The sequence below is a fragment of a genome, unplaced genomic scaffold (genome assembly GCF_019419815.1).
Source record: "Pyrus x bretschneideri cultivar Hongxiangsu unplaced genomic scaffold, Pyrus_bretschneideri_v1 Contig4, whole genome shotgun sequence".
NCBI lineage: Eukaryota > Viridiplantae > Streptophyta > Magnoliopsida > Rosales > Rosaceae > Pyrus > Pyrus x bretschneideri.
The window spans coordinates 9,941,951-9,957,424 of record NW_025999723.1 but is presented as its reverse complement, the minus strand read 5'-3'; the positions used below and the strand labels follow the sequence as shown (position 1 = coordinate 9,957,424).

At 37.2% G+C, this 15,474-nt stretch overlaps 1 pseudogene; it reads left to right on the top strand.

The window, feature by feature from the left end:
- Positions 1 to 1,209: 1,209 nt before the first annotated feature.
- Positions 1,210 to 4,484, top strand: LOC125468862 (annotated as a pseudogene).
- Positions 4,485 to 15,474: the final 10,990 nt, after the last annotated feature.

Genomic DNA, 15,474 nt, shown 5'->3' with positions numbered 1-15,474 from the left:
TTGGAAGGCCTCCAGGACATTGCTTATTAAATCCCCTCCAATAAATAGTAACTGTCTTTAATGAACAATAATTGTCTTTTACATATCCACCCCTAAATTGAATAGTTATGACAATAGTCAATAAAATATTAGTATTTTTTATATTTGTAATTTTAGATAAGATTTTTAATTAGTCTCGTTGTGCCACGTGTCATTAAATAATAAATTACAACCCAAAGTATTTGAGAAAATATAAAATTGTAGTGTAAGGTCGAAGATAATGATAAGATATTTATAGAAAAATTAAATCAAATTTTTTTATTTTATATTTTTTCAAAATTTTTATTAATTTTTTACATTTGTTATTAATTTATTTTACATTTTTAATTAATTCTTTACATTTTTTATTAATTTTTTTTTTTACATTTTTTAGTATTTTTTTATGTGGCTGACGTCAGCCTTGCGTCAGCGCCCTCAGGCACTTGGGTCGTTGATTCTTGCCTCCCCTCTCCCACGGGACCACCCCTAGCCCAATTGCCCACATGGGCTGGAGCAAGGAAGGTTGGCTATTGGATTTTTTTGTTCCCATGTCCACCGGGCTATACCCTCTGGTGGACTTGCTCTTATGTACTAGAGAATCTATTGCTTAAAAAGGGAACTCTCTATATTTTTTGTCACTTCATGTTTTTGGCACAATGCGTTATAATATTATTACAGGAACTGACTTTAAACTATGAGTTGACATAAAATTCATGTAGAATTCCACTTTAAGAAAGTTCTCATAATATATTTGATAATGATGTTGAATACTAATAACTAAATATTTAATCTACTAACGGTAATAAATTGTATTTATGTGTCCATAATTGGTACTTAAATTGACTGAATTATAAGAGTGATTGTGTTTGATCATTAAGATTTGATCACAGAATTGGAAACCATCAATTTAGTTCAATGAGAAAAATCCAAATCTTCAATCTATTGAAATTCTCATTAAAAAAAAAATTCTAAAAATATAAATAATTTACCTTTTTTGCCATTTTTTTTTTTTGTCAAAAATAGAATTTTATTAAATTAAATATGAGTAGCTACATTTACATTTTCTACTAAAACATTAAAAGGAAACTCTGGGCTTTTCTGCTATCTGACTGTGAAAATATTTTAGTATAAAGAAATTAATTAATTTTTTGTTCAAAAGTATAAAGAAATGATTTGTTTGTCTGAGAAAAAGGAGAGAGAGAAAGAGGGAACTGAAATGATAGATCCTCCGGCACGCCCAAAGTACCAAATGATCAGAATCCTCGTCTGAGTAAAGTAAAAGGTAAGGATTCTCTTGAACAAACCTATCAAACCGTTCAAATGAAATTTTATTCAACGATAACAAATAAGCCTTCTAAAAGTACCGAAGGATCAGTTACTACTGTTGGAGTAAAAGTCAGAGGAGAAGTCGACTTTTCACTCAGCGAAGTCCGTCCTCACTTCCAACTCCAAATCCCGGAACACTCCAATCCTACTCCGGAACACCTTAATCCTGGCTCCTGACATCTGGAAACGCCTCTTCCCACCGCGAACCAGGCGGCCAATCACCCTCCCCCAGTTCCCAATCGGCATATCTCGGCCGTTCCGAATCCCAATCCCTGAATGAAGATAAACCTCTTCAGGCTCTGCTCCGGCCTCAAAGTCATCGGCTACTTCATGATCCTCCTCGTTGCTGCCATCATCTCCGTCTCCTACTATACCGTCGTCGTCGTCACTTGGGCACCCAAGCTGCTCCACGGCGGGGTCCACTCGTTTCTAGCTTTCTTCAGCATCGTAATGTTCCATATTCTGGTAATTCTCAACTTGTTCAGTCATGGATGCTTCAAGTTTTCTCCTTTTTTTTTCTTTTTTTTTTTTTCTGTTGTATTTAATTTTAATTAAAGGGTATTTGGAAAATTAGAAATTATAAATAACTCACTTTTTATTTTGCAAAAAGGATTTGTTTTTTGTTTTGTGGGTTGTGTGTTAATTCCAGTTGATTGATACGGTTAGATAGCGTTTAGGTACATTAATTAGACTGATAGCTGCTGCAATGGGCACAATTTAGATTAGTTTGTACAATTTACTAATTTAGATTAATGGATGAGCTTGAACGAAGTTGGTCTCGAATGTCTGACGAGCTAATAAGATTTTAATTTGAAATGAGACCCGAAATTTGGGGAGACAAATCAAATATCGGGTTCAGTTTTGCTAGCTGGTTTACAACTCTTCTCAAAAACTTAGTAAATAGAGAGGTACATTTGATACTTATATCGAGAACCCGTGGGAGTTTTGCCATTAAAAAATATTAGAGTGAATGTTGATTTCTTGTCATGTAGAATTTTTTCAGCCTTGTTAAAGCAAACTGTAAAGAGAAAATACATTGTTAAATAATGTTATTTGTTTATGACTTCTGGAAAGCAGAAGTGAGTAGAAATATTAATTTGAAAGAAAATACATTGTTGCAGCTTGTAATGTTATTGTGGAGTTACTTTATGATAGTCTTTAAAGATCCTGCTTCTGTTCCAGAAAATTGGAAACCTCTAATGGAGGCTGGTAGTTCTCTGACTTTGTCAGAAAATATCGAACCCTGAGGCTTTCACTTCAACACAATCTTCAGGTGGAGGAGAAAGACTACCACAAGTACGGTATTGTAGTCGATGCCAAAATGGCAAGCCACCACGATGCCATCATTGCTCTGTCTGTAAGCAACTTTATGCTAACGTTGACGATATATATATTGTTTACATTCAGCGATCAGTGAAATTGTCTATTAAGTGATAAAGAAAATAATTTGGTTTTCTTATATGCTCTGTAGGTCAAAGATGTGTACTTAAGATGGATCACCATTGTGTTTGGGTGGTGAATTGTGTTGGTGCACGCAACTACAAGTTTTTTCTTCTTTTCTTGGTAATGCCATATTCCTTTTCTTATTAATTTACTTGCAGTCACGAAATAAGAACTTTGCCCCCACCAAATTTTTTGTTCAAAGGCGCCAGTCCCACAGAATCTAGGGCTGGGAACTGGAGATGTTTGAGTTTTCTTTGATGTGTGTGCGCGTTGGGGGAAGTGGGGGTGGTATAGAGATATGGGAAATGACAATTGATTATGAAATAATACCTTCCAGTGTGCAAATAAATTAAAAGTGGGGATAATTGGCTATTTTACTCTCCCCTTGTTTTTGCTCACTCTTTCCAGTTTCTGTTTGTGCCTTGAAAGCTTTATACATTTCTGGAAACGACGATGGATACCTTAGTTTTGCTGCCAAATTTTATCGATTTTTTCTCTGAAGCCATGGATCATTCCAAATCTCCTGGCCATCTTGCAATCGTTTTTTTGGCTTTTGGTAATATTCCACCGAGTAAATCATTGGTTCTGCTTTCATTGTTTACTTGTTTCTTACAGATTGTTTACCATGTTGCAGTGCTTGATTTAGCCTTTGCACTGAGTCTTCTTTGTTTTGTGGTTATGCATGCGTCCCTTCTGTCTAGCAACACCCCTACAGTTGAGGTGATACACTCAACTGCTACTTTCTTTCTACCAATTTTGAGATTTATGAATATTTTTGCAGTTTGCACTTACCATTTGAGACTTGAGTTACCTAATGAAGTTTTGTTCATTTGGTTATTACCTTCTGCTTGAGTTTCTGTATTAATTTTATGAATTCTTTTTACATGCATTGCAAAATAAGAATTTGCTATAGTTGCCTAAAATGATCCAAATTTTCAAAGTAATCTGAATCTATGAGGAATTTTATAACGCCACATATTTATCATGTCTTAATCATATGCAACTATTTGAAACAATGTTTGAGGTTCATGAAAAGAGAGGAGCAATCAGATGGAAGTATGACTTGGGCAGGAAGAAGAAATTTGAGCAGCTGATACTCTCTCTCTCTCTCTCTCTCTCTATGTAAGCCCTTCTTCCATCAGACATTTGATGATTTTTAACTCTTTTCCCCATCCTGTAGGTTTTCGGCACGAACAAGGCACTGTGGCTGTTACCACTGTTCTCAAAAGAGGATTTAGACAACGTACCTGCTCTTCGGGGACTGGAATTTCCAACACTTTTAGATACTGATGCTTGATGCTTGGTGAACTCCCATACTTTTACCTCCCACCAGCCGTTTAAATATTTTTACAGACTCATACGTACTGGTCGCATTGGGTCTAAAAAGATGTGTTACCCCGTGGCCAATTTAGTCAAATTTACTCTTTTAGTTAGGAGAGGATCCAAATTTGAGTCGTGGTTTTTGTTTTTTAATTTTATACGTTGGCTTCAGACCTAACAGGTAAACTTAGTTAGCAACGCATCAATTGTTATACAGATAGTTTTTCTGCTCCATTTTTTGTCCCTCGTCCAAACCATGTGTACAGTGTACCCAATCTCTTGGCTACCGGAAAGAAGCCGTGCTGAAGTAGTTGCGTCAAAGATATTATACTGAAATCTTCATAAATCTATGTTGATGTGTAGCTAAGTTTGCTCTACTTCGTCGAACTATTCGTTGCTGGAAGTTGTGATTTCCAGTAACTCATTCACAGTGCATGGGATGTTCATGTGCACTTGGGGTGATAATTTGGATGCCCAGTTGGCTGAAAACTTGGTTTATGTTATCACCAAATATTTTCTGATCATAAATCAAGGCGTATGTGTGCATCAATAGTTAAGGGAAGTATTAACTTCCTCCCTCTCTTCTCTCTTTCAATTTTACCGGTTAATCTTCATAAAAAACAATTGGCTGATTTTTAGCTACACCCTTGGAATTTCATTTTGATTTCACTTTGCCTTACTCAAAAGTCACCACTTTATTCATTTAAACACAAAATTCTTTCCATTTGACTTGTGGACTCTCTCTCCTCCTTGAAACTTATAGATCGACTCCTGAAATATATGTGGGACCTAACACACAGTAAACTGTGCCACATATGCAACAAATTTGATTATAAATCTAGATTATGTGGTGATATAAAAATTTGATTAGCTTGGTGCACCTAAATCAAACTTACATAAGAAATTAATAGATCTAAAACAATGTGGAGCGAATTTTGAATTTTATAGAGACAACTTTTAAGTTTCAGAGGACAAAATGGAATCAAAATCAAGTTTTAGGAGGCAAAGTGGTGTGAACTATGAACTCCAAGGAGTAAGACGGTGACTTTTGAATTATAGGGAGTAAAGAGAATTAAAATTGAGTTCCAAAAAGGGTAACTAAAAACAAAGCAAACAAGTTTCTGGTAACATGAGTACTTAGTCCCAACTCTTAGAGTATCTCCGGTAGAGTCCCTATATAGGGACAACCACCGTATAAAATGAGTATAAAACAAATATAGGGACAAAATGAATCTCCAATGGATCGGAAAGTGAGTTCCTAAAGTATAGAGACTCACCGGATATTGGTGTATGTACCCACATATAGGGACTAAAGGAACTGAAATGATGGACCCAGTAGGACAATTTAAGTAGAGAAGCAGGCGTGAGTCCCAATCACATGGCCTTACTTTTTTTGTTTTTTTGTTTTTCTTTCTTTTCAATTGTTTAAAATGGAGGGTCCAAATTGATTTTTGCTTTTAAATTTTTTTTTACCATTGAAAGATTAACAGTTCCAATTAAATAACCATTTCAATTTTGTTTACTCTCTCATGTTGGTTTTTGTGACAACCCGTTCCAAATTTTACGTTTTTATTTTATTTTAAAAGCGTGAATTTACGAAATTGCCTTAGAGGTAAGGACTTTGACTTCCGTTGACCATCGACTTGAGATATGTGGGACTTATTCTTTTAGCATATCCTCGTAGTACTCGTTAGTACGAACGTATAGGCGAAAGCCGTTTGCGAGTCCGGATTATAACGGTATAATTACGGACGTTCGAAATTGGTTATTCAATGTTTAGTGTTAATTAAATTAAATCCCCAATCAGAAATTGGTTATTCAAGGTGAAGCCCAATCAGAAATAGAAAGAAGAGGAAAAAAAAAAAAAAACTGAACAGCTTTCCCGTGGGTTTTTCCACTTGCGACCACCTATTTTCCAAGGTCGATTCCGGCCAACTCCGGTGGAGTTTTTCGACGCCACCACCACCATATTGAAGCTCTCATTCCCCTCTACAAAACCCACCCAAGAACCACCTTGATTAACCATGGTATGTGGCGGTTTGAGACCACGACGAAAATCAACGGTGCACCGGCCACTCTTTTTTATTTTCCGGCAAATCGGCAAAGTGATGGCCGATGCCACCACTTGGTCTTTGTAGCCCATCATCCCAGGAGCAAAACCTAACCAACCTTGACCCCGTTGGACCACCGTAGACGACGAATCGACGTCGGGAAGTTTTAGGCATCCGCCGGCTTTGTGGGCAAAATTGACCATCTTCCGTCCACTTTTAGACTTCGTGGCAGGTATGAAAGTTACTCCACTCACTGAGATCTTCATTTTTGGGAAGTTTGAGAATTTTTTGAAATAGTTGGATTTTCCAGCGAGTCGGGGTGGCCGACCGCCACCCGTGGCGGCGCGTGGCCAGTGGGCCTCCAATGCTATTTTTAGGCTATGTCGAATGTCTTGAATTCAGTTTTGTCATTTGAATGACATATGTTGATCGTTGGAACCTAAATTCGTTACGATACGTTACTTGATAAAAATGTAAATCGATAATCCGACCGTTGGATCGTCATCAAAATTGGATACATTATAATACGTAATATTTAAAGATCATAGGAATTTATGGATCGGGAATCCGACTTACGGATCTTCCTGAATTGGATTTGTAAGTTAGTAAAATAAATGTTCACGGCCACTTGTTTTAGGCAATTGGCAGAGATTTGACCGTTGGATCGTAATGAAATTTTAACATGTTATTCTAGAAACATATTGTGGATCGTTGGGAGTTGCGGATTGGAAATCTGATATGCGGATCTTCCGGGTCAACTTATACAGGGTTGTAAACCCTACCGTCGATCTTTGATCGACTGTTGACTTGTGGTCAATGGGTCTCAAACTATTTTAGAATGTCGTTGAGGTTGTGTTTTATGTGAATTTCGTATTCTACGGATAAGAGTTCTGAGATGTGATTTGATAATTGGTCACAGGGACCAATCATTCAGGACCCCTCGATGCGTGCGCTAGAGAATCATAGCGTGGACTCCAGGTGAGTGGACCTTTTCCTTTTTATCGTACATATTATTGAGAGTTCTATCGACACTTTTAAATTGATTAGGTATATTACCTTCATATAATTATTGTGAATGCTTGAAGTACCTATATGAACTACGAATGGCTTGATCCCTGTTTAGGGTACGTAGGCAGTCTAACGAGACGTTAGATGCAGCCATAAAATATTTGAGACAAAAGCCTTGCTTGGGAAATTGAGTAATGCGAAGGAAATTGGTAAAGACAAATTTTAGTTTTGTGAATTAGTTAGTTAAATTAGTGTTAATTGGGTTGTCATGGATAATTATCCCTGAAATTAAGTAGTTCGGGAGTAGGGCGTTATTGATTGTACACTTCACACCGTATTGTTTATAATTGAAAATGCTACGACATGGTTGAGTATTAGATTGCATCATGGTATATCCATATGTATATTACTTGCATATAATTATTGGGAATGCTTTCAAGTGCAAAGGTGAACGCAGGACACCCAGGTAAGTTCAGGTGAGTTTATGGTATTAGTTGAATCGATTGCGTTATAGCACGACTACAGTTATGTGTTAGGCAACTTCGATACTGTCGTACTGGTTGCCATGAATTGCACATGTTATATTGAGATGCATTGAGAGCTCATAAACCTGCACCCCGGTGTTAGTGCTCCCGCCCGTGGCCAGGGCACAGTCCTTCACGTGATGTTCACCTCCCGCACCTTACGCTCACCTTGGATCCAAGGTAGGTGCACAGTCCTGTCGTACAGACCACTTTAGGTGGTTCCGACTCGTAGGTGACCCGCGATTATTCGCACAGTCTTCACGTGATCGTAGCACTTGAGCGTATTTATTTACACCCAGTCCTGTCGTACAGACCACTTTAGGTGGTTCCGACTCGTGTGCAGGTATACTTATTGAGCTATTGGCTAGCCATGATTGATGAAATATGGATAAGTCGCACAGGTCACTATAGGTGACTCCGACTTATATGCTAGCCATGATTGATGAGATATAGATAAGTAGTACAGGTCACTATAGGTGACTCTGACTTATATGCTAGCCATGATTGATGAGATATGGATAAGTTGTACATGTCATGTTAGATGACTCTCACTGATATATCACTTTGTATTGATTAAGTTCATTTGGCCTACTTATTAATGTATGGTGGAGTTGATGGCAAAGCGTGGTTTTGGTCATTTCTGAGTATGGTTTGGATATATGTATATATGTTGTACTGTCCTATAGAAAACGATAAGAGAATTACAGTGAGGGGTTATTACTGCTAGAAAGGTAATAGTTTTGGGAAGCTTGGTTTTACTGCTTACTCACACTTTCTGTTTTGTACCCCTTCAGGTTTTAACTGCTGAGTTCGTATCGACGAGGATATATAGCTAATCTTAGTATTGGTAGCTACTTTTAAGGGTATGATTCTTACCCACACTACTGTACCTTACTTATGCTCTGACATCACGTGTGAAATGGGTTCGTTCCCACTCGTAGCGCACTCTGGTATTTAGACACTTTTATATTCAAATTTATTCACATTTTTTACACTATCACATTTTATGGCTTCGTCACCTTCCAGATGTCGGCCAGAACAGCTCGATTCAGGGTCCAAGTGGACTTTCTGGGTCAGGGTGTGTCAGTTTTCAAGTTCTTTTGTTTTCTCTTTTCACAATGCCCCTGTTGAAATATTAATATTTTCAATTTGGGTTGCTCTTTCATTTGTTATCTCATCATTCCTATAAATACCAAATTATATAACCAAAACTTACCACAACTTCATCTCCTATTCTCAGTTCATTCGTACTCAATTCACTCATTCTAGTTAAAAATTAGTGTCAGAATTTCAATTTTATTTTGATTAAAAAGTTCACAAAAATATTTTATGAGAATGTAATGTTAACATAAACAAAAAATGTGCACCTAATAAAAATATCACATAAAATTGTAAAACCTCAAATTTAGGGATTCTACTATAAGGACTCTTCCATTGTAGACAATATTCCTTTAGGGACACAAAGATTCCTTTTAAGTCTTGGAAATGCTCTTACAAGGGGACAGAGATACAATATTTAAGTTTACCTCATACGTGTTGTTTTGCGAGTGGTTACATGTAACGAAAGAGAAGATTCCCGGGAACATTTTATATTGGTGAGTATTAATATTATTTGGAACCGTGCTATAGCAGGGAAGGCAACATCTTAACCTCTACATATTATAGTTTATAACATAAACTTGATTCAAACAGCTCTCTAACCTTTTAATTATTTAACAATGAATCCATGATGAAATTATAACAGCACAAACCTGAGACTTATCCCACCCAATATCCTTGTTTCTGATTTTTAAATTGATTACAAATGCTGTTAAATTGTTTCTAGGGAAAAAAAAAAAAATTTAAGATTGGTTCGATAACTATTTTAAATATTTTTTTGTTAAATAAATGAAAACTAAAAGTGAAGTGGTTCGTAAACTTACCACAGCAACTGTACCAAAACTAAATCATACTAATAATGTGATTCTTAATCAAGTCATAGTTCCAGGTTCCTTAACATAATATATGAATCTCAATCAAATACGTGGAATCTACATGGCTCTTATAAATCTCTTGTTAAAAAACTCCACGCATGTTAACAAATTGTAGGTAGGCATTATATATTTTAAAAACTATACATGAGCCACATGGTTACCCCATTGCTCATCTTTTTTGGCCGGAACCACCGAGCCATTGAGCGGGTGAAGCGGTTGACTCACTCTCGTGACATGATCGTCGTTCCGGTTACAGAGATCGGAGGCCACAACTGAGAACCAAACGATGGCCGGGGTAGCAAATAGGATGAGACCCAAGGGCACCATCCACAGCTGCCTATTTGCAGGATGATACTGGTACTCCCACCACCCTAACATGAGTGCTCCTGCCACACTCACCAGAACTGACCAAAAGCAAGCTGTTCTCAGCTCCACAATTCTTGGTTCCTCCAAGTAACTTATTGCATCTTTGTCTTCCTTGTTTGATTTTGATCCCATCAAACCACGATTAAAAAGTAAATTCATGGCTACACCCCTGAAGCCAAATTGGTGAAGGAAACGTAAAAGGAAAAGATCAATTAAGTATCAGATTCATAATTTGTAGAGTAAAGTGAAGTTCTCTTGCCATGTTATGCAGCCAAACATTGTGATAAGAGAACATTTCTCCTATATCATGCATTTTACGGTACTGAATAGATAGTTTGACAAGAGAACATTTCTCTTATACTTATGTACAAGTTTCGTAAAACAAAACAACAAAGCACAAAGAAACATACCTTGGTGTTATTGGTGATGAAGAAGAACAAGAGAAGAAGATTGAGAGGTGTGGAAGTTAAGTTATAGGTTGGAGGGCAAGAGTCCCATGAATCTGGTGGATAAATGGAGTGAGGTTCCGAGGAGGAGGATTTTGGATTTTGCAATGTCAAACAATAACAAACAAAAGAGTCTGATTGAGCTAAAGATCCGACGTGCCTTTCTATCAAAGTTGTTATTTGTTAAAGAGAATAAATATAAAGGAGAATGGTTACGCATCAAGATTACACAAAGTGTAGCTATCTGAGGTAGCTAGATTTTATATGAATCTATTTTTGTAATATATATATAAGGGATAGCTCCGTAACACCACATTTTTTCAATAATTTTTTACACACGCTTTTGTGAGGCTTACTCTGTAATGTATTTTAACTATCGAAACTGTCTACCTTTTGGAACGTCATTCATAAATCATCATTATAAAAAATTAGACAAATTCAAATCATTGAGACATTCATTTGTAGTGAAGGATTAGACAAATATAGTTCTACAAAAGAATTTCTAAATCATTAATCCAACGGTCGTCATATGGTTTTAGATTTGAGTAATTTTTAATAGACATGATCATTAAGGAAAACCTAAATGATAAACGGTACGAATCGTTGAAATACATTATGAAGTGAGTCTCAAAAAAAACATGTGTCAAAATTTGTATAAAAAAAGCAGTAGCACGAATCCATCCAATAGGTCATTGTTTTGGTAATTTGACAAATGGCTTGTTTTGTTCGATAAACCAAGGGGTTGTGTGCATAACATTTTAAACTTTTATTTTTCAATATTTCTAATGGTCATAAACTGGTGGCTAGCAAGCTGGCAATACTAGAGGTGGAACCGAGGGTTCGTCCTCATTTATTAAATTATAAAAATTTTGGTTCAACTCCATGAAAGTGTGTGAAATATCTGAGAGGAAAAGAGGTGAATCCTTCATTGCATAATCCATTACTTATAAAGAAAATTAACTTATCTATTCTAATCTCTCTTCTTCTGCATAAATGAAATAATTAATGAGAAATTTCTTTTATATATGTCTATTTTTTTTTTTCACCTTGACTATCTGTAATATACTTTGAATTTAAAGATTATTCATTCAATCTAATTTTAGAGATCTAACGAAACATATGTGCATCAATCCGTTATAATTCAAAGGGATTCCATCCGAGCCCGAAGTAAATAACCAAAATCCTAAAATCGTCTTTTGGTACCTCAAATAAAAAAGGACTATAATCTAAATGAAAGTAATTTCTTTGATGTGTTTGACAAAATTTAAACACAGGATATATCTTATGACCCCTCTTTAGCTACTAAGGCACATCTTAGGTAAAATAGGCTACTCTTTTTCTCTTCTCATCAATTTAGTAACAAAATATCGAATGTTGAACCCTTGGTGTAAAGATAAACGTTCTTAACCACTTGAATTTATTTTCACATGACAAGTTTATAAGGTACTATTATATGTTTGTCTGCAGAAACAGGTATGTAATTATGTATAGTATGCGAAACTCAACAATTTTACATATTTAGAAGGTCAATGTGACATCCCACATCGCCCAGGGGAGTGATCTTTATATGTATATTCTCATCTCTACCTAGTACGAGGCCTTTTGGGAGCTCACTGGCTTCGGGTTTCATGGGAACTCCGAAGTTAAGCGAGAAGGGGGCTAGAGCAATCCCAGGATGGGTGACCCATTGGGAAGTTCTCGTGTGAGTTCCCAGAAACAAAACCGTGAGGTGTGATGGGAGCCCAAACTGGACAATATCGTGCTACGGTGGTGGAGCGGGCCCGGGAAGTGATCCACCCCGGGCCGGGATGTGACAATTTGGTATCAGAGCCTAACCCTGGTCGCGTGTGTGCCGACGAGGATGTCTGGCCCCTAAGGGAGGTGGATTGTGACATCCCACATCGCCCAGGGGAGTGATCCTTATATGTATATTCCCATCTCTACCTAGCATGAGGCCTTTTGGGAGCTTAATGGCTTCGGTTTCCATGGGAACTCTGAAGTTAAGCGAGTAGCGCGCGAGAGCATTCCCAGGATGGGTGACCCATCGAGAAGTTCTTGTGTGAGTTCTCAAAAACAAAACCGTGAGGGTGTGCTACGGGCCCAAAGCGGACAATATCGTGTTACGGTGGAGTCGGGTCCGGGAACTGGTCCTGCCCGGGGCGGGATGTGACAGTCAACGTACATGATATATATAAATAAATATATATATATATATATATATATATATATATATATATTAGGTTGTGCGGCTTAGAGCTTCTAATTTTAAATGTAGAGTTAATCTAGGGAAGTTTTGTTTTTGGGTAGTCCCAACTCTTGGACTTTATTCATTTGCTCGTTTTTCTTTTCTAAATAATTGAAAGATATTTTGTTGCAACCCTAAAGTAGGACGTCTACACACCATGTCCATGTGATCCATATATATAACTTGGGTTGGTTTCTTCGACATTCTGCAAATGCCAACAACATAAAGTTGTTTTTCTTATTCTTCAGCTTGATTTGTGCACAACTGTAGACTTGTACTTGTGCAAAGGAGTTTAGATCCTCATCGGATTTCTCTATCCAAAACCAAGGGCCAAGAAATCTAGACCACTCAAATTGAATCATGCAGTCCTCATTAACTCATTAACTCATTTGGCTTTGCTCTAGCGGCTGGCAAACGCCAATTGATGATCCTTTAGCCGAAACTTGGAGCCAAATAAACAATTCAAATGTTTATTTTAATAGTTGTTTTCAATTTAAATGTAGACCCTTGGATCATGGTCCATGTGGCAGCTCTCACTTGTATCTAGCTTAAGGGATAGATTAAGACATATGTCATCATCTCATAGGGTGATAGCAATTAAGGGCTGAGATTGTATTTCAGTTTGATGAGTGAAGGATCTCCCTTCCTCTTCCATGTATAACGGTAACAAACTACTCTTCCTTTGAGTGAGGATTTTCATAAATTAACTCCATTACCATTCTTTGCAATTCTCTGTCACTCTCTAGTATTTCTCCAGATTTGTACCAAGTCTCCATTGAAGAATATCCAACACACACACACAAACACACACACACACACGCACGCACACACACGCACACATACTCTCTCACTCTCTCTCTCACTCTCTCTAACATGGCCTCAGAGCCAAGTTCATGCGTCTAAACTGGGCGTGGAATCTATGAGTGCGATTGAGCTACATTTTGAGCTTAAATCAAATCTGGAAATTGCGATTTCTTGAATCCAAGTCTCTGGGATCAAGTACTACTGAGCTTAGAGCTCCTATTTTCAATGGAGAAAACTATGAATTTTGGAGGATTCGCATGACGACTATACTGAAATCGTATGGGCTCTGGGAGTTGGTAAAAAATGGTTTGAACCTCTAGATACGAAGAATAAGAAGACTGCGGTTGATGAGACGAAGAAGGAGACGACGGAGTAGGTGTCATACAGTGAAACTTCCACTGAGGGAGCATTTACAAGTTTAAATGTGGCAACTAAAGGATCTAGAAGTGGTGGATTCTCTGGAAATCTGAAATTTCAAAGGAATTGGAAGCCAAGAGGGAAAGGTTGGGATCACAAGCCTAACTTTGTTCATAGACAAAAAAATGCTCAGAGAAATTGGGATCACATGCCTAATTAGACTCAGAAGCAAAATAGCACTCAGGGAGATTGCAAATGGTGTGATAGGTTTCACTATGGGAAGTGTTGCTATGAGGATAAACCAAAGTGCACAGGTTGTGGTAAACCCGGTCATGCTGTGAAAGATTACCACGAGAGTAAAGCAGTGCAGAAGGTTAATTATGCAAGGCAAATTGGAGAAACAATCCTTATTCTATGTCTACAATGCAGTGATTGATGTGAAAGTGAACAACTCTTGGTATATTGACAGTGGTTGTAGTAACCACATGATAGGTGATGAGAGGTTATTAATTAATATCTATAGAAATTTGACTTCTAAAGTGAAGATGGAGATTGGAGAAATTGTTCAAGTTGCTAGAAAAGGAACCCTGGTAATAGAGACCAAATTAAGAAGAAAACACATACAAGAAGTGATGCTTGTTCCTGGACTCGAGGAGAACTTTCTTAATGTTGGACAAATGATTGAACATGGCTATTACTTAGTGTTTGGAGGAAATGTAGTGAACATTTTTGATAGCTGATCACTTGATAATATGATAATTAGAGTGCAAATGACAAGTAATAGGTGTTTTCTTTGACAATGAGGCATGCAAATCAATTTGCACTAAGAGCAAGTATCACACAATGCTCTCAGATTTGGCATAAAAGGTTGGGACACTTGAATGAGGAGTAAATGCTTGAAGAACAGGAAATGGTGCATGGATTGCTCCACTTGGAAATGTCTACAAAAGTATGTGAGGGTTGCATGATGGGAAAAAAAACACAAGGGAAAAAAAAACACAAGGATTCATTCCCTTCTGAGTCAACTTGGAGAGCCAAGAAACCATTGGAATTGATCCACACAGACATCTGTGGTCCAATGCAAGTTGAATCACAGTCTGGAAACACGTACTTCTTGTTATTTACAGATGACTGCACTAGAATGATATGGGTGTATTTCCTGAGATATAAGTCTGCTGCATTTGAGTGTTTTAAGAAGTTCAAGGCAATGACTGAATTACAATGTGGCTATAAGGTGAAGTGTCTCAGAAGTGATAGAATGGGATAATTCCTTTCTGCAGAATTTGACAAATATTGCAGTGAGTTAGGAATTCAAAGACAGTTGACTATGGCCTACACTTCCCAACAAAATTGAGTGTCAGAGAGAAAAAAAATAAAACTATGGTGGAAATGGCAAAATCAATGTTGCATGAAAAGAACCTTCCATATGAATTTTGGGCAGAAGTAGTGAATACTGCAGTTTACTTGCTTAATAGGTGTCATTCTAAAGCCTTGGAGAAAACAACTCCATTTGAGGCTTATAGTGGTAGAAAACCATGGATAGCTCACTTGATCTTTGGTTCACTTTGTTATATGCATATTCTTTCAAATCTC